Genomic DNA, 26,347 nt, shown 5'->3' on the forward strand with positions numbered 1-26,347 from the left:
TGGTGTATAACTGAGTACTCCTTTTGGGCGTTGTCTGTTTGCCTTACTTTCGAGGAAGATGGCCTGGATGTGTTGTTTGTGATATATTTCAACAGCTATATGGAGACAGACAGAGATATATTAGCTTCATGACTCTCTTGGATTGTGTGTAATGGCTAGATGATTTTGTTCTACATGTGAGTACTGCTGTTATATTTCAGAACATTGCTACTTATGCAGGATTTGTTTATACCTGAGACTTCTGCAGATGTTTAAGTCTGGCAAGGATGTTTGGGCAGCTCAAGGCTGCATGGCTATGCATGAACTGTTATGTGATTTACAGTGTGCTCACCAGACATCCTTGATTTGGTGTACATGTGTAGCATACTGTGCTGTTACTCAGTAATTGTTAACACATCCCGGTGTACACACAACCCACTGAAACGGGATTAGTGCAAACAAACCCTGTAACATCAGCAGCTGTTCCATTGTATAACAGCAACTATTTCACATAGGGCTATGTTAGTGTGTCTCTCACAAGGTATGTTAAGGCTTCTGCAGATGTCGTACAGTGAATGAATGATTTGTGATGTTATTACAGTTTGTATTGTAATTTGTTTGGGTGTGGGGTTGATGTTGGTGGGTGTGCATAGCAGATGCAGGTGTGTAGGAACAGCTATTATACATAATCGATATGTGCGTGAGGGTTCCTTCCCTATTTGAACACCTATCCTTTAGTGGACTAATACTATGGTAATTGCAGGCTGATTCATTAAGGCACTGTTATGTGGCCCCTGTACAGCATGCAGGTGATGTTAGTCCTTGAATCTTTTCGGAAATACATCATAATGTAATAAAGTGTTGATACATGAAAGCTGTGTATTTCTGTCATAGGTATTTGCAGTCATTGCAGTTGTGTTGGTGACTGACCCTCTTTGGCTAAGGTTGCCACCTTTTCATATGGCCATAGTGGGACATTTTCGGGACACACATCAGAATTTACAGGCTGAAACAAACACATGGTCAGTACAAGGGATAGAACTAAATATAAGCTTATTCTTGTAGCAGTTTAGCTGCTTATCCTGTTTCTTGTAACATGTAGGTATTTTAGATACAGAAAGAACTATTGTATGCAACTATTACATTACATATGGAACATAATTATGTCCTACAATCCCAGGACATTCACCAAGTTTAATACATTTGGTCAGGACACAACCACCCAAAGAGGGACTGTCCCTCGCAAAGTGGGACAGGTGGTAACACTATCACTGGCTCATGTTCATAGCACATATTTGTAATAGTGTATAGGCATATACTCTCCATATCCTTTGTTCATAAAGGCTGGTTGTGGCAGAATGTGTGATTGCTATGGTCCAATTTATACACATATATGAACACTTCAACCGCTGTATACGGGATACCTATGGAATCCCGAAACCACACAGTTCCGACGCACACAGTACTGGGCCCAGACTCCCATACCCCACATTACCGACAGCAACAGTAACTTGCGAAAGTAACATGAACATGGAACACACACACGCACACACATACACACTGCTACCCACCACATAGGTTCATAGGTTCATAGGTAGGTACTAGGCTATCGGCCCTGGGGCCTATACAAGCCCAGCCAAAAAGGTACCCTGGCTTTTGCCACCCAAGAAAATTATTTTCCTGTGCCACTGTTGAGCAGAGCCACAGAGTTGATCCACAGGGTGAATTTCCTATTTCCCATCCAATCATCAAGATTTTTCTTGAAGAGTGCTAATGAGGAGCTTTGTTTGATATAGATAGGTAGTTTATTCCAGAGTATGGGAAGTCTCTGGGACAGGAATCTATCCCTCTGGCATGTTCTGTTTATTGTGGTGACAAGGTTTAGGTCCCTAAAGTGTGTAGCTTGGAGGGATTGGGATTTATTTAAGTTGAGTATGTCCAACAGCTCTGGGTTTGACATAGCTTTGTATGTTAGGCAGAGATCACCTCTGAGAAGGAGATATGTGACGGAGTAAAGCTGGAGTTTTTTGAGATGGTCTGTGTAGGGCATCTGTTTGAGGCCGGTAATCTTCTTTGTGAGGTATTTCTGTGGCCTTTCCAGTTGTTGTAGATGTCTTGTGAGGTACATACCAAAAGGGGTGCTGTACTCTATAATGGGTCTAATGAGTGATGAGTAGAGGGGAACAATGACTTCTTTTTTCTGGATGAGAAACCTTTTGTGATGAGGTGTGCCATGTAGAAGGATTTCCTGACTACTGTGGCGATGTGATTATTAAAGGAGAGACTACTGTCCACCTGTGTCCCAAGGTCTCTTATCACATTTTCGGTGTTAAGTATACTACTGCCTATGTTGTAGTTCATGGGTACAGAGTTTTTAACAAAGGAGATGACAATGCACTTTTTGGCATTGAGCTTGAGGCCATGGCTTTGATATCAGGCATCTGTCTCAGTGAGGCCCTTTTATAGGATGTCCACATCTTTAGGAGTTTCGATTATGGCTCCTAGTTTGCAGTCATCTGCGAACTTAGTTAGCCAAAGACTTTCTGTGTTAGCCTGTACTTCAGAGAAGTAGATAGCAAACAGGAGAGGACCCAGGACTGAACCACATCCAAACAAACCTTCCTACACTACGTATGAGCAGGTGGGCAAGCCCCTCTACACCCGCCATGTAGGTGTCTGCGCCCCCCATACCCCCTACTTTAATATTCTATCTCCTAGATCACGCAAACAGATGCACAAAGCTAATCCACACCCACACATTACAGTCCCCCAAGAACATGCACCACACTCAGAACACACACTTACACACACTACAGCCCTCAGAAACACACTTACACACAGTAACCTACCTGAACCTTAACACCAGAAGCACTGACTAACTGTCCCTTAACATTGTGATTTTAAACCTCGCGCATCTGGTGTTTCTGTACTGTGTTCTTTCGGACCTTAAGCCTCGGGGTTATGCACGTCTGTATGTAAAGCAGTTAGTATGTGATAGGTATTCCATTTATATGTACCTCCATGGTTATGTAGATGTTGTTAACCTATCTATATATCTATATATATATATATATATATATATATGTATATCCCCATATATCAACATACACCTTTCTTTGGGTACATGCCGGTTTGTCCTATTTCCACACATTCCTACCTTTTGTGTTTTATCTGTCAGTATACACAACTGCCATTGGTACATCGCAGGTAGCTTAGTGGTATGTTATTGTAAAGATTGTGCACATGGTTGCGTGTTCTAATCCTGGCAGTGTTATTTTACCTCTCAGAGCAGGCACTGGTAGTGCAAGGGTGATTAACGCACATTTTAGCGGTTGTGTGTTCCACATGTTTATTATTCTGTGGAGAACTATCTATATATATGCAAGCTGTGTTTAAGGTATACTATTTAACATGTAAACATCTGAGAAGATTCCTGTCAGGGATACTCCCCATTATTTGGAACTACATCCCAGATTACATTATACAAAACCCCTCACTAACACTCCAGGGAATCCTTGCAGAGTGGGTGGAGAAAAATGTATACACCCCAGGGATCCTGCAATTGGCTCTGCTCCAAAGAGGGACAGTTAGTTAATCAATGGGATGGTGACAGCAGACACTTTTTGTCTATGCTTATGAGTGACCTCGGCAGTTGGGCATGTACCTACCTATGTATCTATAAACCTCTACATACAGTATGGACACATGCTGATAGCTTAATTTACTGTTCAGGTATTGACTTACCTTGTGTCAATGGCAGTTGTGTGTACAATAGTTGAGGGCTACCTATGTAGGATGCACACAGTAGACCACCTATACATGACAATTTACAGGTGGTCATGTGTGTGTGCCATCCATGTTTGCTGTGTGTGCAAGTGGAGAAGGGTGTCAGTCCATGGTTGTCTACACTGTCAGTGTGTGTGCTATACGTTCCCTCTTTGTCAAGGCATGGGCATAGTGGGCATGCCTCCGTCTGCCTACTGGGGCTAGCACAGGGTGTTTGTGGTCTGGGTCTCTCTGTGCCTGTGGATCCCTTGGCAATGGTGGTGGGCTATGAGGGCCTTCACCATTCTGTCCCTGCTGCAGGTGTTTCTGCAGGATCATATTGTGTAGCATGGCACATACTATGAAGATGTGGGCACAAGTGCCTGGAGAGTACTGCAAGGCTCCACCAGATATTTCCAAGCAAAGGAACCATGATTTTAGCATCCCAAACACACGCTCTATGATGATTCTGGTTTCTGTGTGTGCCTCATTATGGCATTCTTGCGTGGCTGTGTGTGCATTTCTGATGGGAGTCATCATCCATGGTTCCAGTGCATAGCCAGCATCCCCCAACAGGTGGATATATGGCAAATACCTGATACAGCTGTGAGGCATGCCAGATGTGGAAGTTTTGATAGCTTCCAGGGCTGCCAGCACACACATCCATGATAATGCCCTGGGCATTGCATATGACCTGGCAGTTGATGGAGGGGTATTCCTTGTGGTTTATGTAGCACCTACCCTGCTCACCGGGTGGTGACTTGATGTGTATGTGCATGCAGTCTATTGCATCCAGTACCTCTGGGTAGTCTGCTACATGGTGGAAGAGATGCATATTGCTGGCCAACTCCTCCTGAGTTTGGGGGAAGTATATGTGCTCATTGGCATGTGGTAACATGGCATCCAGGAACTGGTGGAGTACCCTGGATGCTGATGCCTGTGAGATCCCCATGATATCCCCAGTTGGCCTTTGGAAGGTACCTGTGGCTAGTATTCTCAAGCTTACACATATCTTTGTATCAACTGGGATGGGTTCCCCTCTGTTACTTCTGGCTTTGAGGCATGGCTGGCACAGCTCAATAAGTTGCTGTATGATGTCCCTTTCCACCCTCTAATGCTCTACTATCTCCAGATCATGTAGCACCTGGTAGGTTACCCTGGGTCTGAACGCGCTTCTCCTCCTCTGGTGCCTGAGATGGTTGTCAGCATCATCCTCCACACCACTGTCAGTCTCCAACACATGCTGGTGAATCAAAGCTATGGCAGCCCCTAACATATACATATTAAAAGTTCCCCGTCTGTATACACCAATGGTGCAGAGTGTCTGGGAATACACAAGTGTGTGTGTGTGTGTGGGGGGGGCTTTCACACCTTATACTATTGTGCAATGGATGATGCTGGTGTAATTGGGTGTGTTTGTGCAATTCCAGCTGTGGGGTATCTTAATTATTGATTTTACAGCAGGTACTGCTCAGCTAAGCAAAGCTATGGCAACTTCCACACCCCTATCCTGCGGCTTTGCTTAGCAACAGGCAACCTAGATTAGCATTGATCCAATGTGCTTACAGCTATGGTGGCGCACCCCTCTCTTGATGTCATGTTTACCTCCAGGCCACTCCTTGGTGTTGTACTGCCAAGCCATGTGGTACATCCTTAAGCCAATGGGCGGTTTGCGATTCAGTATTACTTGACTCATTTGTATAGTATTGACTATTAATTCCTAGTTACCGCACAGAACACTGTTGCAGACCCTTAGCAACCCTTGTGCCATGGTTGTGGTGTAGCATGCGTGCCATTGACTATTATGGGGAATTCATGAATTGTGTTACATTGCAGTTTTATGACATCTAAGTATATTTTACTTGTGATCCTGTTTGCACACAGATGCACTGTGGTTTTACTTTGCGTTAGTGTGGCCATGACATTAAATGTTATTTTTTATGTGTTGTGCATGTTATTTTATGCCATTGGCTATATATTTAGCCATTGGCATATATCAACATTATAATACATAAGTTTGGTCAGCTTTCCTGGCTCTGATTTTATGTTTGACAAAATGTAAACCTTCTTTTTGGTTTACATTTCCTCATGCTTACGCTACTCCTGCACCACTTCATGAATCGGTATATACCTTCATTTGCATGCTACACTGCTGTGCATGGGGTAATTAGCATACATGCGCCAGGAGCTGCACAACTCTGGCATACACTGGCAGTGTACGTGAAACAGCTTGTACCTGAATCGCTCGGTGGCCATATTTGGCGCTAGATCGCCGATGCTACTCCGGCACCTGGTGCAAGCTTCACGAATCCCGGGGCATGTTTTTTGCATCACTTCCTTAAATACTCAATAGTTTCTTTTCATTGGATGAGCTCGCAAATACTTTAAAAACCCACTTTAAAAAACACCAAAAGCCACTATTGCATACTAAAATCTCATACTATGATAAGTGTCAGGATATGCAGAATGTACTTAATACTGTGTAACAATACATCAAGAAAATATGTTAAGACATATTATTACAAAAACTTTTCTTTTCATATATGTCTCATTTTATGCACTCACTTGAGGCACTCCTTAAAATGGAGAACATCGACATCTGTGCAGTGACAGAGACCTGGTTCAAAGCTCCAGAGAGCACCCCTGCATTACCAGGCTATAATTCATACCACACCTTTTGGCCATTTAACCCGGAATGAAGCACTAAAGGCGGAGGCGTGTCCATATTCATTAAGGATATCAACACCTCCAGGTTAGTTGCACAGCATAATGCATCCGAGATTATCCAAGTGCAACTAACTCTGGGCAAGACCGCAATCCAAATTGTAGCTTGCTACAGACCACACACCATGACCCAGGATTCCCACTAATGTCTTAATACACTGGAAAGAATTAGGGTACAACCTGACACCCTAATAATGGGTGATTTCAACTATCCCACCATTAACCGGGAAAACTACTCATGTACCAACTCTTTTGCTCAACGTTTTCTGGAATTCATAAATTCCAATGCCTTGAATCAACTTATTCACACCCCCACCAGGGGCAGCAATATCCTAGATCTGGTCATTACCAACATGGGCAACCGGTGTTCCACACCAAAGGTCAATTCCTCATTGGTCAGATCCGACCACAAGCTAATCACCCTAGACATCCACATCCCACCCCCACCCCAATTAGGGAAACTTCTCCAAAGCCAACTTCACACTTCTTAAGACAAAAGTGGCAAACTTCATGACACCCATGAAGACGGACAATAGACGTATGACTGCTGAATCCTACACAAATGCACTTTATAAGCACTTACATGAGTGCATGGATCATGCTATCCCTAACAGAACCAAGATGCTATGCACCAAAAAAGGAAGCCAATCTAGTGGTCCTCTGCCATAAACAAACTCTACAACAGAAGAAAGAAACTGTTGCAAAAAAGAGTAAAATCCTATGACTGGAGGAACTCCCTGGTCAACCTCAGTAAGAAGCTGAGATCCCTCATAAAATCCTCCAAAGCTAGTTACAAAAATAAAATTGCCACTGACTCTAAAAACAACCACAAAGCTTTCTATAGCTATGTCAAAAATCTCAATGGCAACACTCAGATCTGCTCTGAGTTACAGCACAATGGCACTAAATATACAGAACCAACTGATATTGCCAACATCCTGGCAGATAAGTTCAGTGCTAACTTTACCCCCCCTCTCACCCCCTAGGGGGGCCCTCTCTATACAGGAAGAATGCAAAGTTCCTGTAATCACAGCTGCACAAGTAAAAAACACACTCTCCAAAGCCAAGAACACAGCATCCATGGGACCTGACAATATCCCAGGTAAAGTTCTACACAAAATACAGAATGAACTGACACCCTACCTAAGTACCATGTTCAATCATAGCCTCACCTCAGGCTTTGTGCCCACTGAATGGCACACCACGATGGTTATCCCACTCCACAAAGGGGAAACCACAATGGACCCTGGGAACTACTGCCCCATTAGCCTGAGGAGCCTGGTCTGCAAGGCCATGGAACGTATCATCATGGAACTCATAAAGAAAGACATTGGTAATCTCCAAACTCTGGACCCTACCCAGTTCAGATTTGTAAAAGGCAGATCATGTCTCCTAAACCTGATTGACTTCTTTGAAGCAGTCACCAAAGCCATAGATGAGGGTAAGGTGGTTCACACAGGTTATCTAGATCTCTCCAAGGCTTTCGACACCATCCCCCACTATGGAATTATAAATAAGCTTACTAAACTAGGTATAAATCCCTATGTCACAAGATGGGTTGCCAACTGGCTCATGGACAGAACCCACACTGTGAAAGTAGCAGACTCCAAATCCAACTTCAGACCAGTGACAAGTGGAGTACTACAGGGTTCAGTCCTGGGTCCTCTCCTTTTTGGTATCTACTTCTCTGAAGTACAGGCTAACACAGAAGGTCTTTGGCTAACAAAGTTTGCAGATGACTGTAACTAGGAGCCATAATTGAAACTCCTAACAATGTGGACATAGTATGAAAGGGCCTCACTGAGACAAATGCCTGGTGTCAAAGCCATGGCCTGAAGCTCAATGCCAAAAAGTGTATTGTCATCCCCTTTGGTAAAAACTCTGTACCCATGAACTACCACATAGTTGGTAGTCTACGTAATGCCAAAAATGTGATAAGAGACCTTGGGACACAGGTGGACAGTAGTCTCTCCTTTGATAATCACATTGCCACAGTAGTCAGGAAATCCTTCTACGTGGCTCACCTCATCACAAAAGGTTTCTCAACCCGAAAAAAAGAGGTCATTGTTCCCCTCTACTCATCACTCATTAGACCCATTATAGAGTACAATGCCCCTTTTGGTATGTACCTCACAAGATATCTACAACAACTGGAAAGGCCACAGAAATACCTCACAAAGAGGATTACTGGCCTCAAACAGATGCCCTACGCAGACCGTCTCAAAAAACTCCAGCTTTACTCCATCGCATATCACTTACTCAGAGGCGATCTCTGCCTAACATACAAAGCTATGTCAAACCCAGAACTGTTGGACATGCTCCACTTAAAGAAATCCCGATCCCTCTGAGCTACATGCTCTAGGGACCTAAACTTTGTCACCACAATAAACAGAACATGCTAGAGGGATAGATTCCTGTCCCAGAGACTTCCCATACTCTGGCATAAGCTACCTATCTGTATCAAACAAAGCTCCTCATTAACACTCTTCAAGAAAAATCTTGATGATTGGATGGGAAATAGGAAATTCACCCCGGGGATCACTTCTGTGGCTCTGCTTGACAGGGCACAAGAAAATAATTTTCTTGGGTAGCGAAAGCCAGTGTACCTTTTTGGCTAGGCTTGTATAGGCCCTAGGGCCAATAGCCTAGTACCTACCTATGAACCTATGAACCTATAATATTATTGAAAATATAACACCTGAGGATCAAGAATATAGTATAAAGAATAAACAACCCAAGGAGAAAAGTTTGCTTAACAAAAACACAGGGAAGAAAAAAAATATTTTAGCTCTTGATAAGGACTTGACAAATGAAAGCATACACACAAAGCAATCCTTTACAAGAAATAAATCATCCTAACTCTGTGTCAGTAACAGAGTGGCATATTTGAAAGGTTATAAAAGGGTCTTGTTTTGGGGCAATCTCACTTGGGACAGCAATTAAAACCTTTAATATCAATGAATAAGCAGTACATAACAGTATCATCTTTAAAAGGCGCAAAACTGGTGGAAATTCACAATGTGAGTCCTATGCTATTCTGTGATAAGAACAAGTTCTCAAAGTTGATAATAATGGCAGGGGCAAATTATGTATCTTTTGTGCCATTGGAAATGCCACTGAATATTTCCAACATGCTGGCAAATAAATTCAGTGGCTATTTTACCCCAGAGACATCTATTCCAAACCCTTGTCCCCTGATGGAATCAAGTCACCAACCACCATGAAAGAGCATGCCATGTACTGGACATAATTTTCAAAAGAAAACCTAACCAGTGGAGCCAGACAACATACCCACTTGCTAATTAATATCTCTAAGTATGTACTGGTGGACCCACTCCTTAACCTCCTAAATCTGAGCCTATCAACTGGCTTTGTCCCACAGGAGTGGCACACAGCTGTTGTAATGCCATTCTACAAGGATGGCCCTACCACAGGCCCTGGAAATTGCAGACGCATTAACCTAATTAGTCTTTTATGCAAAACCATGAAATCTGTTATAGTTGACCTAATTAACTATGATGTCAAAAATCCTATCAGATATGACTCCCAGCAGTTTGGCTTTGTCAAGTGTAGCTCCTGTTTAATGAATCTTGGGAACTTCTTTGAAAGGGCTACTTGGGCTGTAAAATGTAGACAAGCTATCCACACAGTGTACCTTGACTTCAACAGGGCGTTTGATACTATTCCATGTGCAAATATAACCAGTAAGTTGAAGGAGCTTCTGAACTGACAGGTATGCAAATAGGTGGATAGCCAACTAGCTTAGAAAAATAATTCACAAAGTAATAATTGGAGGTGCAGCCTCTGAGAGCATGAATGATGTACAGATCCCTTATGTTTCACCATCATATTCCAACTGTGGTTTGAAAATTATCTTATCTTCCACAGCTCATAGGAAAAGATGTTTCTTCCAAATCAAAACTGTTCTCTCCTCCTCCATTGAGTGCAATGCTCCCTTTAGGATGTACCTTGCTAAGAATACCAAGCAATTGTAAATACCCCAGATATTTGTAACTAAACAGATCAGGGGCCTAAAAGATCTGAACTGCAAAGAAAGGCCTGCAACCTTATTTCTATACTCGGTTTCAGACAGACTGCTTATGGGTACTGCAAGCTGAGTGTTGTTTATAGGGCTATAAGTGGTCCAGTAGTCCAATAACTCTTAAACATCAGAGCTAGAGATATAAAGCTACACCAACATAAGACAAAGAGGAGTGACAGATTTGTCACATGGCACTTGTCCGTACTCTGGAATATACTTCCTGTCCAAGTTAAGCAGCATGGCACACTGTACATCTTTAAAAAGGAGCTGGACAACTGGATGTTTTTACATAAACTCACCCCTGGTATGACTGACCTGGCATTCCATGAAAGAAATGCAAGGCGTAAGGGTGGTATTGGCAAGGTGGATATTACCCTGTGGCTCAGCTGCCCTGTAATTCCTTTGATCGTATGAACACACCCTCAATCAGAATTAGTGACATGGTAGATATGGAGCAGTCATACAGGTTTATACAAATATGGCAGAATTGTCTATCTTCCTGTGTGATTATAACAGGTTAGGTAGCTTTCATTGTCTTTTCAGCTTTTAGAAAAGCCCATCTTTTATGCATTGTTTTGTGTTATAGGGTGTTCAGCAACCATGTTTTGTTTAGTGAAAGCATTACCCACATAACTCTGGCTTAACATTGCTCTACAACTCAAAAGTTTGTGTTGTGGCTCCCTAACAAAAGTGCAATACTTGATCTTGTAAAAATAAGATATGAATCAAAGAAAGAAAAAAAGAAAGAAAGAAAGAAAGAAAAAAAACACAGTTCTAAAACTTGCTTTTCAAAACTTAAACTGCTTTTTGCTGGAGACCTTTGCTTCATTACATGTTCTATCCCTGCTGCTTATATATACTAATTCTGAAATGGTCATTCTTCATACTGGGAGAAATACTCTGAGGTACCCCAGCCTTGGACCTGTAATATATTTCACCCATCTGCAATTTTAGTTTCTGTACTTCATAGCAGTTATGCTCCTATAAAGGCTATGCACACTACTGGCCATGTTACAGTGTCACCAATGAACTGCCCACTGGATTAAACCCATTTCTTTCTGACTAATGGTTACTTCATAGACTCATTCCTTTCTGTTTCTCGGATGGCTTTTACATTCATTCTCAAAATACCATAATCATATACTGCAGTTAAATCCACAATTTAACTATTCCACCTGTGTCCCAAGGTCTCTTACCACACTTTCAGTGTTAAGTAGACTGCCACCTATGTGGTAGTTCATGGGTACAGAGTTTTTACCAAAGGGGATGAAGATGCATTTTTTGGCATTGAGCTTGAGGCCATGGCTTTGACACCAGGATTTCTGTCCCTTATATATATATATATATATATATATATATATATATATATATATATATATATATATATATATATATTAATTCTGGGCTATTAGTATCCCTCTGAGTGAGTCTGCTAAAATATTTCTTATTTTTCCAAAGTTTTTGTGTGTTGTGAACATTTCTCAGGATTTGTGCACTTATTTCCAAGGATTCCTGATATTGCAGGAATTCTTACTTCTGTTGTAAAGCATTTGTTACTGCACATGAGCTCAAAGCCAGTTTGTTTTACATTGGAAGAGTTCTTTTGCATTCTGGTGGGAGCAGAAAGCTAAATTCAACCCATCCAAGGTGGAAACTACTGTTTGATAGCTTATTGTGTTGTTATCTGATTGACCTGAGATTTTAACTTTATAAAATTCTTTCATCCTACTCACATGTGCATACTCGGTCCTCCATGCTTGTATATAAGAAAACCTCTCCAGATTAAAATCCTCTATAGGAAATGCTCTCCATACTTTCCCACTGTTCACAGCTGCTCAAAGAGCTGCCAGTTTGGCAGAGGGTGGTACCACCGCAGGTCATTTAATAGTATACTACTAAACACTCTCACTTTGACCTTTTAGTGACTCTCCCTTATTCATTCCCATCTAGAAATTGCATTGCCTTGCCTTACAGAGCATAGGATAGATTCAGACCTGCTGAATATAGACTGTTTGGTATCACCATGCTCTTAGACCAGCCATGTTACATTAAGAGGGCTTCTCTGCACCCTTGTGGCAGAAGTGTGGAGCACAGAACCCATATGAGATGGGAATTGCTGGAGAAAGACTCAGTCTGGGTTTTCCCATTGGTAGTTGTGCTAAAACTGTTTAAATTTGCCTGTATATAAGCCTCGCATTAGAGCAGGTTTGTACTCAGTTTACTGGAGCTGCTCAACATTTGGCAACTTTAGCCAGAGGTCTGGAGTGCATCTGCACTGTAATCTAAGGCATCCACTGAAAAAAGCTGAAAAATAAGTATATTTTAAGCCAGCACTGCACTTTGTTAACTGTATTTAATTGAATTGCTGCTTCATTTTTGCTGTTTTTGATTATATCCAGCTAGCCCATTCCCTTCCCAAATACCACATTCAGAAAAATCCTGCCACAATACATGGGGAATTTCCCGTCCTTTCTCCTGCCAGCTTGATTGATATGGGCATCTTGAGGCAATGTAGCAGCAACTGCTTCATGTATACTGACAACCATTTACTCCTAAAGCAAACTAACATCCTTTGTGTGAGATGCAAATACACTGTGGAACTGGAGTCAATTCTGTCACATAAAAACAAACTAGACATCAAACAGGTTGTCAGCACACACAATTCACCTCTCAGAAAAGCCTCATCTCTCACACAATATAAGGTCATGACACATAAATGCACATACTTGGAAGTACTCACTAAAAGCCTACCAAAAGAACAGAGACCTCCCAAAAATATACCACCCATACTCACCACTAAGCCTAAAGAACCCACTACACATATCAACACACATATCCTTGTCTCACAAATAAATTTCTAAGGGAAAACACATCAAATGCCTTGGTCATAGGTGACACTATAATGAGACACATAGATGTGCTGCTTACCAGACTGGACAAGGAGAAGGTTAGCTGCCTGTCAGGTGCCAGAATCCTACAAATCACACATGCACTCAAGTCACTCAACAACAAATACCATTATGACACTGTCATAGTCCATGATGAAGTGAATGATTTGAGACGTACCTCTCTGGACTATATTAAGAGAGACATGAAGGAACTCTCTGATTATGTGTCTCAGACAGGTATGTCCCTAGCCCTAAGTAGTATCCTACCCTCACCCAGGATGATGCCACAATATAAACAAAAAATAATTGACAACAATTGTCTCAGCTTCTGGTGTCAGTCCAGGGAGATCCAGTACCTGTCAGCCTGGAAGGATATGGTAGACAGACCTCACTGCTTTTTTAGAGATCGTCTGCACCTGCCACCCCCTAGGCTTTTGGATACTGGCAAAGGCTCTTGACTCCCCCATAGTGCCTTTTTTAGGCAATGCCAAAACAACAAATTTTCCAACATAACAAAATCTAATCAAGACAAACTCAGAATTGTGCTGCTTAATGCTAGGAGTTTAAACATGAAACTGCACTCCTCACCTTGGAGGATGCCGACATCTGTGCAGTTACTGAGACATGGTTCAAGGCCACTTAGAACACCCCAGCCATGCAAGGCTACAATGCCCTCCACATGTTCAGACCTCAAAATGAGGGTGAATGAATCAAAGGTGGAGGTATATCCATTTTCATTTAAACCAAATACACTTTGAGAATGGTCAAAAAGCATGACTCTCTCAAACTACTCCATGTTCAATTAACTATTGGAAAAGTACCATACCATAGCATTGCTAGCTATAGATTCCCCACCACAAGCCATGATAAACACACTGTCTGCAATAAACTGTTTTTTGGTGGATCCAACTTTGTTGTTTTTCCTTTTGGTGTGCTTTTGGTTGTGCCAATGATAAACACACTGCCTACCTTGATTTACTGGAATTCCTCACCATACAGCCCAACACCTTAGTCATGGGAAATTACAACTACCTTTCCATAGACTGGGGGACATACACAATCAAAAACATGCTTGCTCAGAGGTTCCTGAACTTTGTTAAGACAAATGCTCTGGAACAGATAGTCTACACCCCCACTAGGGGTTCTAATGTTCTGGACAAAGTACTCACCAATATGGGAGGTCACTGTACTTCCCCATGTGTGATACCCTCACTTGGGATTAACATGGCTAGGCTTGTAAAAGCTATAGGGTCACTAGCCTAGTAACTTCCTATGAACCTATGAATCTATCTCTATTGTGTTATCCCGTGAAATCACTCTATGTCTATCAGCACAGATTTGTAGTTTTTCTTTGTAGAGTTTATAATAATATGTTCACAAAATGAGTTATCATCAGATAAGCAATTGGTTGTCTTCGCTGATTTTGGGGACAATGTATCCTTATATGCAGCCTTGCACTCAGGTTGTTGTACTAATCTCCTCCTAGTACTTATTTGTAAACCAGCAAACCACACACACACACACACACACACACACACACACACACACACACACACATATACAGTGGATATAAAAAATTTACACACACATGTAAAATGCCAGTTTTTTATGATATATAAAAATAAGACCAAAATAAATCATTTCAAATCTTTTCCCATCTTTAATGGGACCTATAACCTGTACAATTCAATTGAAAAACAAATCTGTTAGAGGAAAATATAAAAAATAAAAAACATACAATAAGCTGGTTGCATAATTGTGCACACCCTTAAACTAATACTTTATTGAAGCACCTTTTGATTTAATTACAGCACTCAGTCTTCTTGGGTAGGAGTCTATTAGCATGGCACATCTTGACTTGACAATATTTGCCCACTCTTCCTTGCAAAAGTGCTCCAAATCTGTCAGATTGCAAGGGCATCTCTGATGCACAGCCCTCTTCAGGTCACCTCCCACAGATCTTCTACTGGATTTAGGTCTGGGCTTTGACTGGGCCATTCTAAAACTTAAATTTTCTTTTGGTGAAGCCATTATTTTGTTGATTTGGCTATATGCTTGGGGTCATTGTCGTGTTGAAAGGTGAAGTTCCTCTTCATCTTCATCTTTCTACCAGACACCTGAAGGTTTTGGGCCAAAAGTGACTGGTATTTGGAACTGTTCATAATTCCCTCCACCTTGACTAAAGCCCCAGTTCCAGCTGAAGAAAAGCAATTCTAAAGCATAATACTGCCACCACCATGCTTCACCATGGGGAAGGTGTTCTTCTGGAGATTTGAAGTGTTTTTGCACCAAATGTACCTTTTGGAATTGTGGCCAAAAAGTTCAGCCTTGGTCTCATCAGACCATAACATATTGTCCTACATACTTTTGGGAGACTTGATGTATTGATTTGCAAATTTTAGCCTTACCTAGATGTTTTTCTGTGAAAGAAAAGGCTTCCATCTTGGAACCCTACCCCATAGCCCAGACATATGGAGAATACAGGAGATTGTTGCCAAATGTAGTACACAACCAGTACTTGCCAGAAATTCCTGCAGCTCCTTCTGTGTTGCTGTAGGTCTCTTGGCAACCTCCCTGACCAGTCCAGTTTTTGTCTTGTCTTTTCATCAATTTTGGAGGGATGTACAGTTCTTTGCAACGTCATTGTTGTCTAATATTTTCTCAACTTTTTGATGGCTGTCTTCACTGTGCTCCATGGTATATCCAATGCTGTGGAAATATTTTTGTACCCTTTTCCTGACTGATACCTTTCAACAATGAGATCCCTTTGATGCTTTGTAAGCTCTCTGTGAATCATGGCTTTTGCTGTAGCAGGCAACTGAGTAAATGTCAAAAAAATCCAATAGGACAGCTGAACTTTATTTGGGGTTAATCAGTGTCTCCTTAATTGATGGCAGGTGTGGACCCAAAAGACTGAATGCTATAATTAAATCAAAAAGTGCTTCAACAAAGTATTAGTTTAAAGGTGTGCACACTTATGCAGCCAGCTTATTGTACGTTTTTTATTTTTTATATTTTAACCCCTAACAGATTTGTTTTTCATTTGAATTGTACAGGTTATAGGTCATATTAAATGTGGGAAAAGTTTTGAAATTATTTATTGTGGTCTCAATTTTTTATATCACAAAAACCTGGCATTTTAACAGGGGTGTGTACACTTTTTATATCCACTGTACATACAGTGCCCCAGCACTGAGTAGATTGCCACCATTGGGACAGCACAGACAGGTGGTTTTCAGGTTTGCAAGACTGATGATGGCTTAGTAGAGGAATATTTCCTTCCCCTGGGGGTTGTGTGATCTTGAAGTTAGTATAGTGAATTAGCAGGAGGAGTGATCTTGGAGTTTGTATGCAGAATTAGCAGGGGGTGTGGGGTGCAGCAGGGCTTGCCTCCCTGCAAAACCGCTTACCATTGGTTTAGTCCACTCTGAGGTAACCCCCAGAGCATATAGATAATGTACTGCTACTGCTGACATTAATGTTATGACATCGATCTCCTGGGTGTCAGGTCCTGTCTATTGGATCCAGTGTTGTACACCCATATATATACATTGCAGTTCATTTTGTATTTTGTTGAGAGTTGAGTGTAGATTTTCAGAATAGTTTGTTAGCTGCTGCTTTTATCCTTTAATGCTTTAGTCACATACTGTGGTCTGTAGCATGTTGTTGTGTCTTTCGGCTTATCCTGGTTAGGGGTCGCCACAGCGGAACTCTGGTCCGCTAATGTTTGGTAGTGGATTTTTACGTGCCGAGTTACCAGCCCCGACGCACAACCTTCAACGAAGGCATGCCCATTCATGCATGCCTCCACACAGAAGATGCTCTAACTGAGAATCGAACGGGAAAACGTCTTGCTGTGAGGCGACAATGCTGTGGTCTGTAGCATAATTGGAGATGTATCACTAGTCAGGGATGTGAGTCTGTGTTATTAATATAGAGAATTAAGGGGGTGGGGACAAAAGCTCCATGTCAGGGAGTGTGGAAGGTGACCCCCCCCCATATAAACTATATGTTACCTTATCTAGTTATTATGTTTCCTGATCTGCTCTTAAGGCTTTGTTAATTTGTCTACACTATTAGTTTTATTGAATCATCACATTTTTTTGTGAGAGCTAAAAAAGAAACTATTAGGTTTCTTTTTATAACTGGATGATTTTCACTACTTTAGTGTTCACTGCAGCATGCTCTTGAAGTTTGTTATGATAAACTGATGTTATTTATATCTATAACATATAACTTAACTATATATGTAACTATCTCTCTCTCTCTCTCTCTCTCTCTATATATATATATATATATATAAGCTGTATATCAGCTCATTGAGTTATATTGTCATCGAAAAGTAAAAACATGAAACACATATCAGACTGAAAGGCTTCCATCGGACCTAGTGTGGCCATAAAAACAATAAAAAAGGAAAAAACAGCATTTTCTTTTTTGCAAAGCAGCAAGTCCCCCTCCTCCCACAAACTCTGCTACCCAAGGAATGTTAAATACACCAGACCTGAGACTACACACTACATTTAAGGGCAAACTCCCTTACCCAACTGTCTGCTGATTTTTGACGATTCTTAGTGTGTTGAAATATAAGTCTGAAGAACACTGCTAGTTACTTACACTTCTAAAGAGGTTTTGCCGACACTTCAAAGATTGTAGCAACTGAATAATGAAAGTGTGAGTACATGCTGCATTAGTCATCTCAAAGAAAACAATGACTCAGTGTATATATGTGTATATATATATATATATATATATATATATATATATATATATATATATATATATATATGTATGTATGTATATAGGTGCAGTTATTTAAAACTGCACTTTAACAAATGTTAGTTTACCGAATCTGTGGTTGTTGTGGTATGGTGTGCTTTGTCTTTAAGGTGCAGTGTGGTCTGGGATTTAGACATGGGAGATGATGTATGGTTGTGTACGGAGATTCAAGTAAGTCTTAACTGTTTAAGAGTTTTGTGTGGGGATTTATTATTTTTTAGTTGTTTGGGAAGTTTTGGGAGTGGTTTGGGGTAGATAGTTGAAAGAGTGTGTGTTAGTGTTGAAGGTAGTGAGTTTTGTAAATGTGTTTGTGTTTTTCACATGTATGTTTGACAGTGTGTAAAGTAAGTGTAGAGTGTGTAAAGGTAGGTTTTTTTGTGTTTTTCATGGTAGTGCAACCTTGGAATTGGTAAATATAAGTAGTGGGGGTATGGGAGGGGTGCAAGGGGGCTTGACCCCCCTGCTTGTACATAGGTTATGTGGTATTGTTGGTGTGTGTGTTTTGTTGCTTTGTTACGGTGTAGGTAGGGAGGTGTTGTTTGTGATGTTTGTGGTGGAGGGTATTTTAAATAACCGAACAAATTCGGTATTATAAACTTTCAGGATAGTGACATTCGTTTTTTTAATTTTTCATTATAGTGCATGTTCATAGGTTCATAGGTTCATAGGGGTGTACTAGGCTAATGGCCCTGGAGCCTTTGTAAGCCTAGCCCATAGAATTACCCTGGCATTGTGCCACCCGACCTAAGTTCCCAGCACATCTGTCAAGAAGAGCCACTGGAGTGATCCCTGGGGTGAATTTTCTATTTCCCATCCACTCATCAAGGTTTCTCTTGAAGAGGGCCAGTGAGGTGATCTGCTTGATGTGTATGGGAAGTGTATTCCATAGCATGAGCATTCTCTGTGTTATGAACCTTTCCTTCCAGCTTGTTCTGTTGAATGTGGTAATGAGGTTGAGGTCTCTGAAGCATGTAGTGCAGAGGGACTGGGATTTCTTTAGATGTAACATTTCTAACAGACCTGGGTCAGACATAGCTTTGTAAGTCAAGCAGAGATCACCTCTAAGTAGGTGATATGAGACAGAAAATAGTTGGATTTTTTTGAGTCTGTCCATATAGGACAAGTGTTTAAGGCCTAAGATCCTCTTTGTGAGGTATTTTTGTGGCCTCTCCAGTTGTTGTAGGTGTCTAGTGAGGTGCATGCCAAATGGGGCATTGTACTCGATGATTGGCCTAATGAGGGAAGAGTAGAGGGAGACAATGACCTCCTTCTTCCTGGATGCAAAACCCTTAGTAATGCGATGTGCCACATAGAAGGACTTTCTGACCACAGTGGCAATGTGGTGGTCAAAACAGAGGTTGCTTTCAACCTGTGTTCCCAGATCTCTTATGACGCCTTCTGTGTTCAGTGGACTACCATCGATGTGGTAATTCATGGGAACCAGGTTTGGCATTGAGCTTAAGGTCATGGTTCTGACACCAGTCATTGGTCTCAGTGAGGCCTTTCTGTAGGATGTCAATATCACTTGGGGAGTTAATTATGGTTCCCAACTTGCAATCGTCTGTGAACTTTGTCAGCCATAGTCCCTTCATGTTGGCCTGGACTTCAGAGAAGTAGATACCAAACAGGAGAAGACCCAGGACCGAACCCTGTGGGACTCCACTCATCACTGGTCACCAGTCTGACTTGGAGTCAGCTACATTCACACTGTGGGTTCTATCTGTGAGCCAGTTTGCAACCCACCTAGTGATATAGGGGTTGATGCCTAGCTTAGTGAGTTTTTCTATGATTCCTGAGTGGGGAATGGTATCAAAGGCCTTGGCCAGATGAATGTAGCCTATATGAACCACCTTGCCTTCATCCACAGCTCTGTTGCCTGACTCAAAGAAGTCGATCAGTTTGAGCAGGCATGATCTACCCTTCACAAAACCACACTGTGTGGAATCCAGAGTTTGGAGGTTCCCTATATCTTTGGTTATTAGGTTCATGTTGATGCATTCCATAGCTTTGCATATCAGACTTGTGGGGCGATAGTTCCCAGGGTCTGTAGTCGGTCCTCCTTTGTGGAGAGGGATGACTGTAGCAGTGCACCATTTGGTAGGGACAAAGCCTAAGGTGAGGCTGTGATTGAACAGGCACACAGGTGAAGTGCCAGTAAACTCTGTAGATCATGTAGAACACAGTCAGGGACATTGTCAGGTCCCATATAAGCTGTATTTCTGGCCTTGGACAGTGCTGTTTTAACCTGTGCAGCAGTAATACTAGGAGCCTGGCAATCTACTGGTATTGTGATTGGCTCTTTGGGGGGGGGGTAAAGTTAGCACTAAATCTGTCAGCCAGTAAATTGGCAATATCTGTTGGATTTGTACAAGAGGTGCCATTGTGCAACAGCTCTGAGCAAATCTGGGTGTTGCCATGGAGATTCTTTACATAACTGTAGAAGGCCTTATGGTTGTCTTTACTATCTGCTGCAATTCTGTTTTCATAGCTGGCTTTAGAGGATTTGCTGAGGGATCTCAACTATTTGTTGAGGCTGATAATGGAGTTTTTCTAGTCTTGGGACTTCACCTTATTTCGCACCAGTTTCCTACTTCTGTTGTAGAGTTTGATTATGGCAGGGGACCACCAGATTGGCTTCATTTTTTTTTGGAGGACAGCATCTTGGTTCTATTGGATATGGTGAGATCCATGCATTTGTGTACGTGTTAATACAGGACATTAGTGTAGGATTTGGTGGTCATGCAGCTGTTCTCCAATTGCATGGGTGCCATGAAGTTAGCCACCTCTGTTTTTGGGAGCCCAAAGTTAGCTTTCGAGAAGTTTTTCATGGTGGTTACCTTTGCGGGGGTTGGGGTGGGAGGGATGTGGATTTCCAAGGTGATTTGTTTGTGGTCGGATCAAACCAGGGAGGAGTTGACTATTGGTACACAGCAACAGTCACCCATGTTAGTAATGACCAAGTTAAGGATGTTGCTACCTCTAGTGGGGGTAAGAATGAGCTGTTCCAGGGCACTGGAATTAATGAATTCCAGGAAACGTTGGGCAAGTGTATTGGAACATGAGTAGTTTTCCCAGTTAATGGAGGGGTAGTTGAAGTCACCCAGTATGAGACTGTTAGGCTGGACCCTAATATTCTCCAGGGTGCTTAGGAATGTGGACTGTGAGTCTTGGGTCATGGTTGGGGACCTATAGCAGGCCACGACCTGAATCACTGTCTTACCCAATGTTAGCTGCACCTGAAGTATCTCTGATATGTCATGTTGGGCTACCAGTCTGGAGGTGTGAACATCCTTTGTGAATATGGAAACACAGCCACCTTTGGAGCTTCGGTCCAAGTTCTGGGGCCAAAAGGTACGGAATGAGTTATAGCCTGGTAGTGCAGGGGTGCTATCTGCTGCCTTGAACCAGGTCTCTGTTACAGCACAAATGTCGATGTTCTCCATTTTAAGAAGTGCTTAGAGCGAGTGCATTTTGAGATTTAGACTTCTAGCATTGAGCAGCATGACCCTCAGATTGCATTTGTTTGTAACTGTTATGGTGGTAATTTGGTCTTTGGAACACTACCTAAAAATGCAATATATGGGTGGAAAGAGCCTTGGCCAGTATCCAGAAGCCCAGGGGCGACAGATGCAGGCCATCTCTGGCAAAGCATCTAGGTCTGTCAATCATGTCATCCCAGGCAAACAGCAACTGGATCCCCTTAGAATGACACCAAAAACTTAGCCAATTGTTGAAATCAATCATTTTCTGCTTGTACTCTGGTATCATTCTGGGTGATGGTAGGAGGCTGCTCAGGGCTAGGGCCATACCTGTCTGGGCTTCATAATCTGAGTGCTCTTCCATGTCTCTTTTCATGTTGTCCAGTGAGGTACGTCTCAGGTCATTCACACCCACATGTACAATGACAGAGTCATATTTGTACCTGTTGTTGTGGGACCTGAGTACATGCGTTATGTGGCGGATCCTGGCACCTGACAGGCAGCTGACTGTTACTTTCTCCTTGTTCAACCTAGTGAGTGGGACATCAGTGTGCCTCACTATCGAGTCACCTATGACTAGTGTGTTGGGCATGTTCGGTATGTTCGGTATTTCCATCTCGAGAAACTGAAAGTCAATCTTTCAGTATTCCGAGATTTGAAAGTAGACCCATATAGATATGAATATCTATATATCTATATATATATATATATATATATATATATATATATATATATATATATATATATATATGAGAGAGAGAGAGAGATAGAAATATATATATATATATATATATATATATATATATATATATATATATATATTATATATATTTATATAGAGCTATAGATATATATAGAAATATATCTATATATATATATATATATATATATATATCTATATATATATATATATATATATATAGAGAGAGAGAGAGAGAGCTATAGATATATATATATATATATATATATATATATATATATATATATATATATATATGTGTGTGTGTGTATAACGAGAGAGAGAGAGAGAGATAGAAATATATATATATGTATATATATATATATATATATATATATATATATATATATATATATATATATATATATATATATATATATATATATATATATATATATATACCCTGGGATTCATTAAACCCTACACATAGTGTAGGAATAGTGCAGCAGCTGCTGGATGGAATATGGCCGTCAAGCGATTCATTAAAGGGCTCCCATGACATGCATGTGCTCTCCAACACTACTCCTACATGGACACCACTGCCTAGTGCTAATTACCTCATTTGCTGGTGAAAGCCATGCAAATGAGATGAATTAGTGATTCAGCAAGCAGGCAGGTGTCCTTGCAGGAATAGTGTAAGAAGCAGAAATGTGTTCATTTACTAACTGAACACTTTTATGCAAATTAGAAAACGGAGGCCTGACAGCTTGAAATAAAGCATATATTATATTTATTAGGCATGTCAATTGCCAAATATATGGCCCATTGGTATGATAAATAATTTTTAATTTTTTAAAATAAAGCTTTTTTTTTTGGTCGATCTCGGCCGTTTAAGCATAGGGCAGCGTGCAAATGGGATTGTGTCGAAAATAAAAAAAATGGGAAAAATCAATTTTACAGAAATCTGCATTTTGCCATTATAGTCAATGGAGTGCAGAATGAAAACAATACCAGAGAATAGTGGTTGTTAAGGGGAAAGGCTCAGTGTAAGTGTGGTGACTATGGAGTAAGGCAGTGGTGTATGCAAATGGGGGTATTTATACTGAATCACAAATTTCTTCTATGTGTCAGACTGCACCTAACCATGTAGGTGCTCTAATACCACCATGTAGACAGGAGGAGCAGCTAACATAAAAAGGGGTTGTGTCATCCTTGCTGTAAGCACATTGGAGCTCAGTGGCCCATGTTTGCCCTTTGCTAAGCACAGCTAAAGAAGGAGGTATGTCTGAGGCTGTTTTGTCTTATTCCATGAACTACAGTGTGCGTTCACGTCCAGGGAAGGGCCAGTTCTGCTTTTAAAGTGTTTACTTTGGTGTGTGCAGTGTGCACTGGGCCTAAAATAAAACAATAAATAAAAGGAAATAGCAAAACTGCATACAATTGAGCAACGGGTATGCGCGGCACGCATCGGGGCTTAAACAGGGAGGAAATGGGAAGGGGAAACAGCAGAAGGAAGGCAATCAAGGAGAACTACCATAGCTGGCAGATGGAATGTATCAGAATCAGCCAATTACACAGGCAGCAGCCCAGCACACTACTATACACTATGCAAACACCTTTCAGTCTGTTTTTTCCCAGAAACTCTACACCACTGGTGTACACATTTGAGGGAATTTTAAACTGACAAATCTAACAAAACATGTTAGGGGCTGCTGTTGATTTTGATCTATCAGTATGTGCTAGAGACTGAGGGTGGTGAGGAGGATAATGCTGACAACTAACTCAGACCGAGGAGGAGGAGAAGAGTGTTCAGACCCAGGGTAACTTACCAGGGGCTACATGATCTGGAGATAGTACTACTGCGGTGTGGACAGGGACATACTTCAGAAACTTGTTGAGCTGTGCCGGTCTCACCTCAGACCCCGAACCAACAGAGGGGAACCCATCCCAGTGGATACCAAGGTATGTGTAGCCTTAAGAATACTAGCTACAGGTACTTTCCAAAGACCAACTAGGGATATCATGGGGGTCTCACAGGCATCTGTGTCCAGGATAAACTACCAGTTCCTGGATGCCATGCGACCCACATTCCACTGAGCACATTCACTTTCCTAGTACCCACTAGGAGAAGACCAGCAATATGTGTCTCTTCCACCATGTAGCAGAATACCTGGATGTACTGGGTGCCATAGACTGCATGCACATCCACATCAAAGCACCATCTGGTGACCAGGGTAGGGTCTACCTAAACTGCAAGGAGTTCCACTCCATCAACTGACAGGTCATGTGCGATGCCCAGGGCATTATCATGAATGTGTGTGCTGGCAGCCCTGAAGCTATCACATCTGGCATTCATCACAGCTGTACCAGGCGTTTGTCAGTGGGGACATCCCATATGGCAATCTGGTGGGGGGTGCTGACTAGGCACTGGAGCTGTGGCTGATGACACCCATCAGAAATGCACACCCACCCACACAAGAATGCCATAATGAGGCACACGCACAAACCAGGATCATTATGGAGCACGTGTTTGGGATGCTCAAGTCAAGGTTCTGCTGCCTTGACATATCTGGTGGAGCCTTGCAGTACTCTTCAGCTGCATGTGCACAGATGTTCATAGTATGTACCATGCTACAAAATATGATCCTGCGGAAACAGCTGCAGCAGGAACAAAACAGGGAAGGGCCATACAGCCCCCCACCATTGCCGAGGTCTCCACAGGCACAGAGGGACTAAGAGGAGGAACATCCTGATCCTGCCCCTGTAGGCAGATGGAGACATGCCCAATATGCCCTGGTCTTGGCAAAGAGGCAACGCATAGCACATACACTGACACAGTTGGGCCCCAGTGACTGATCTCTCTCTCTCTCTGACTCACACATGGTAAAATGGATGCCAAGCATCACACCACCTATACCTTGCCATGTATAGGCAGTGTACTGCATGCATCTGACATAGTCAGCCCACAAGCACCATCCTCACAACAGACTCAGGCACAAGGTAAGTCAGTCTCCTTAACAAAATAAATGAAAGGAGTGGAATGTTTTGATAGCTTATCTATGGTATTGATTCAAGCATGCAAGAAAATGAGGTGGCTTACTGGGATAGCAGCAGACATCATGCAATACCACCCTAGTTGACAAATACCACTGCAGTATATGTGGTGAGCCAAATAACTGGGGGGGTCATAGGTCACATGCATGGATGTCAAAGTGGGGGTCCCATACCCACCCCCACCCCCACTCTCACCCAGCAGATCAGCTGTAGAAAACCATACAGAAATGTCTGGCAAAGGGCCCCACATGGCGACATCCATGAAATCCCCACCTACAGAGTCTTACACAGTGATATCACAGCAGGTCTGACAGTGGCAGTATGGCTTTGAAAGGTAAGAAGTCTGAAACTATAAATGTTTATGCCAGAGCCATATATCCTTTGGTGGATACTGTTATGCCTGTAGTCTCAAAGATAGGGGACACCACTATGCTAAATGGGACCAAAATGTTAGCAAATATCAGCACAGTCTCTGCAAATGTGTATTGTGTACAGATGTGTCACCCTCCATAGTCCCATAGAAATGCAGTAACATGTCCCTAGCCTTAAGCAGTATCCAGCCATCAGCTAGAGTTATGGCTGAACACAAACAGAAAGCAATTGTCAGTAACACCCACAGTCAACTTACTGGCACCATCCCAGGGTTGTTCACTGCTGGCAGCCTAGGAACATATGATCATCAGAATGCACTGCCTTGCTGCAGATGGCCTGCATCTGTCACACCTGGCCTACAGGCCTGTGGCAAATGCCCATGCCTCACCCACAGTGCCCTGTTAGGGAGTGTCATGGGGTCCATAACACCAACATAACTCAGTCTACAAAATGCAAAGAAAGGCCATGCTGCTAGGAAAAAACCTGCCAGTGTCAGAGAGCCAGAAATGTGGACACAGTCATGAATAATGGGGTGAAAAGGTCCAAAGATAAGGACACCTTTGAAATACTGCTCTAATAATGTTAT

The sequence above is a fragment of the Protopterus annectens genome, chromosome 1.part2 (assembly GCF_019279795.1).
Source record: "Protopterus annectens isolate FY-2018-M chromosome 1.part2, PAN1.0, whole genome shotgun sequence".
NCBI lineage: Eukaryota > Metazoa > Chordata > Ceratodontiformes > Protopteridae > Protopterus > Protopterus annectens.